Source organism: Gouania willdenowi, chromosome 16 (genome assembly GCF_900634775.1).
Source record: "Gouania willdenowi chromosome 16, fGouWil2.1, whole genome shotgun sequence".
NCBI lineage: Eukaryota > Metazoa > Chordata > Actinopteri > Blenniiformes > Gobiesocidae > Gouania > Gouania willdenowi.
In genome coordinates, this window is record NC_041059.1 from 33,790,188 (window position 1) to 33,794,641 (window position 4,454).

General features: G+C 43.1%; 1 pseudogene; it reads left to right on the forward strand.

The window, feature by feature from the left end:
* Window positions 1-2,668: 2,668 nt before the first annotated feature.
* LOC114478659 (uncharacterized) lies at window positions 2,669-2,786 on the forward strand (annotated as a pseudogene).
* The last annotated feature ends 1,668 nt before the right edge of the window (window positions 2,787-4,454 follow it).

Consider the following 4,454-nt stretch of genomic DNA (forward strand, 5'->3'; position numbering starts at 1 on the left):
ACTGAGATCATCCCGGGACGCCTAACCATACTGCCCCCCATGATTAATGGATCACCAAGATGGTACTCCAAAGAATTCCAAGATGCCATGGCCTTGGTCAGAGTCAAAGGCAAACCAGACTTCTTCCTCACCTTCACTTGCAACCCCAACTGGGCTGAGATTAAAAGATCACTTTTTGAAGGTCAGCAGACCCATCAAAGACCAGACATCATTGCCAGAGTATTCCACATGAAGGTGGAAGCTCTACTCACAGACCTTCTGAAACATGACATACTGGGACACGTGGATGCATTTGTGATGGTGAAAGAAACTCAAAAAAGACATCTTCCTCATATACATATGCTCATCACCATGGTGCAACGTGACAAACCCAGGACCTCCACTGATATTGATTGCATCGTATCTGTAGAGATTCCAAACAAAGACACAAATCCACATCTACATCATATTGTCACATCACATATGATTCACGGCCCATCTTTGTACAAATACTTGGAGAAGGGTCCAGATCAATGTCTTGTGAGGTTGGATGTGGCTGACCGTGAACAACTGAGATACAATGAGGTGACGCGCTATGAGTTAGGTCGGTACATCACTGCATCTGAGGCCTATTGGCGAATCTATGAATTCCCCATCCAACAAAAAAAAAACACCCGAAAAAACGCTGGCAATTCATTTAGAGAATGAACAGGTCATCACGTTCAATGATGATGGCGCTGTCCACAACTTACTGGACGCAGGACCACCTGCAACTACACTGACTGCCTTTTTTAAAGCAATGTCTCTACATCCACACAAGCGACACATTGTGTACCCAGATGTATTTCAACACTTCACATACACAGGTAAGACATTTCAATTGCGAAAAAAAAGATTAAGTTCCCACGATTATCGCATGGCCGACACCGTTGGATGCATTCCAATGATTGCCTTCAACCCACACACTGCTGAACTATTCTATCTCCGCATCCTTTTATACCGTATCCCAGGACCTACTTCCTTCACAGACCTCCGTAAAGTTGGGGATGTGGTCATGGACACCTATCTGGCTGCCTGCATTGCACATGGCATTGTTGACAATGACCAGGAAGTGGATTCTGTTATGGAGGAAGCAGCAAATGTGACTATTGGCCCAGCACCACGTGAAGAATTTGCCACCATGCTCATGTTTGTGCTTAGAGGAGAGCACTTGCAGTTTTGGGAAAGGCACAAACATGTTCTTTGTGAAGACTTCATGCACAGGATTGCAATGAATGAGCCAAATGAGAACATTCTGAATCAAGTGCTACCCGACCTCAAGGACCACATTGAAAGACATGGTTTCACACTGAGTGGAAACTTTGGACTCCTGAGCCTAATCCACTTCATGATCAAAATCAGACTCCCCACATCATCCAGCACGAGACAGAGCACAACATGGAGGAACTTCACGCTCAAATTACTCAAACAGAAAACACACTTAATCCCGAGCAGCAAAGCTTTGTCAAAACCGTGATAGAGAGCGTGGAACAGGGACTTGGAAAGATGATCACGCTTGATGCAAGTGGTGGGACAGGAAAAACCTTTGTATTGTGCCACATCCTGAACAAAGTCCGTGCAAAAGGCAAAGTGGCTCTTGCAACAGCCGCGAGTGGCATCGCAGCAACCCTACTGCCAAAAGGCACCACCTTTCACAGTAGAACAAAATGTCCTCTCATTCTCACTGATGAATCCATGTCAGTGAACATGACAACACTGCCACACTCATTAGGATGGCACATCTCATAGTTGTGGATGAAGTGACGACGATGGATCGCCGTGCATTAGAAGCAGCAGACCGTACATTTTGATGGCTTCATAGATCAGAAAAACCATTTGATGGCATCACAATGGTCTTTGTGCCAGACGGTAGCCAAACAGAGATCATAGGACAGTGTTGCAAGATCATGCTACTGCGAAACTTTGACCAACAAAATGGACATTGTAATGGCTCAAGATACATTATCGAAGAAATCCTGCCACACCTCTTAGTTACAAAATCTGTAATTGGTGTAAATGCAGGACGCACATTCTTAATTTCACGAATCACACTCATACCATCTGACCCATACATCTTCCCATTCACCTTAAGAAGCAAACAATTTCCATTGAGACCATGCTTTGCCATGACTGTGAATAAGTCACAGGGTCAATCTTTGCAGCGTGTTGGTGTTTTCAGCACAAGAGATTTCTTCAGCCATGGACAATTTTATGTTGCCTCCAGCAGAGTTGTAAGATCAAACAGACTTTGTATACTTGCTCTAGACGAAGAAACTAAGAAAAAGCGACACTTTCTAAGCAATGTTGTATATACTGAAGTACTGACTCAGTAAACCACTCTCTCATGCTCACTCAGTAGTTGGGGGAGGCTGGAAGCAGTGAGGGTTCCAAACAGACCCAGTTGTGGTGAAGCCCAAACAGGCCCCACAGGCTCCCACTTCTGACAGTTCTCTTAACCCTCATACTACACAGAATCTGAGGGTGTGCTTCCATTATTTTTAACTTCTTTAGTAATTACATTTAAAAACGTTTTTGATTTTGAAATCAACACAAATTAGACCAAACGAGACATGAGGGGGAGGAGCGTCTGAGCGGCACGCACACTGATACTACGTACTATTACTACTAAGAACTAACACACTAACACACTGTTTGTGGCCATACCAGCCTGTCATTGCCCGATCCCGTTAGATCTCGGAAGCTAAGCAGGTCTGGGCCTGGTTAGTAGTTGGATGGGAGACCACTGAGAATTCCAGGTGCCACAGTGGGGTGGCAGTCACCCAGTGGTATCTGTCATTGTGCCCTTGGGCAAGGCACTTCACCTACATTGCCTAGTATGAATGTAGTGTGTGAGTGAGTGTTGGTGGTGGTCGGAGGGGCCGATGGCGCACTATGGCAGCCTCGCTTCCGTCAGTCTGCCCCAGGGCAGCTGTGGCTACAATAGTAGTTTACCACCACTAAGTGTGGAGTTAAAGAATAATGCCTTAATTCTGTAAAGCGACTTTGAGTGTCTATGATAAAGCGCTATATAAAACTGATGCATTATTATTATTATTAACAACTAACAAACTAACCTCTAACATGGTTTGGTGGTGGGAATCCAGCCACAAAAGGACTCACTCAGTGTGTTCCTGTGTGCCAGTCCCAAGCCTGGATAAATGGAGAGGGGCACCTTTACTGTAAAACCCGCCAGTTTTCTGTGTCTCTTCTCTATGGTCGTATGTTGGATGTACATGACATGTTTGTGTGTAATTAATTTTCCCACTGGGTTTTGTGTTTTTCCTTGCCAAGGTAGGGTTTAAAGACGGGATGTTCTGGTACATTTATTATTCATTTACCTAAGTCCAGCAAACATTGGTGCAACCTTAATCTATATATCATGTTCATGTCCCATAGAATTAAAACAGGGAAATAACACGCTATTTTATTTTCCACCCACAAATATACACCTTCATAACACTACAGAGTATGTACACCTCTTTGTACATCCAACCTTCAAACACATTCTCATTTGGCCATAATTAACTCTACTTAAGCTCCCACATTAATGCATTCTTCCGACGGGCACTGTACTAGTTTTTAAAAACATTGTATCGATCTTTCAGGGGATGAACTTTTAAACATTTTGAATTGCTCTCTTCAGACAGAAACCTTTGCTGCAGCCTTTAAAGCAGCAGTGGTGAGGCCTCTTCTGAAGAACAGCAATTACAGGCCAATACCCAACTTACCATTTTTAGGCAAAATTTAAGAAAAACTTGTTTTTATTCAATTGAATGACTTTTTAGCTGATTTAAATGTCTTTGAAAAGTCATCAGGAGGCACAGAATGAACTTCCACACTTAAGCTGACGAAACACAGCTGTATATCACTGTGTCTCCTGATGACACCAGTCCAATAGATGCTCTTTTTAACTGTATTTCCGATATCAAATCCTGGATGGCAGGAAACTTTCTCCAGCTCAATCAAGACTAAACTGAAGTTTTAGTTCTCAGTCCAGAGGCCCAGAGAGAAAAACCTAAGCTTCAAACTGCATCTTTGACTAACTCTATAAAAGTTAAAAACCAGGGCGTTATTTTAGACTCTGAGCTCACTTTTAGTCCTCACATTAAAAATATAACATTAGGTTTTTATCATTTGATGAACATAGCCAGAGTCTGTCCCATTCTCTCTCAGGCCAACACAGAGATACCAATGCATGCTTTTATCACTAGTCGAATTGACTACTGTAATGCCCTGCTTTCTGGTCTTCCCAAAAAGAGAATTTCAAGTTTACAACTACTACAGAATTCAGCAGCAGGTGTCCTGATGAAGACCAGGAGGCGGGAATACATTACATCCATTTTCAAATCGCTGTATTGACTCCCCGTGTGTTTCAGGATTGATTTTAAAGTTCTCTTATTGGTTTTTGATGCCGCGTTCACACCGAATGTGTAGAG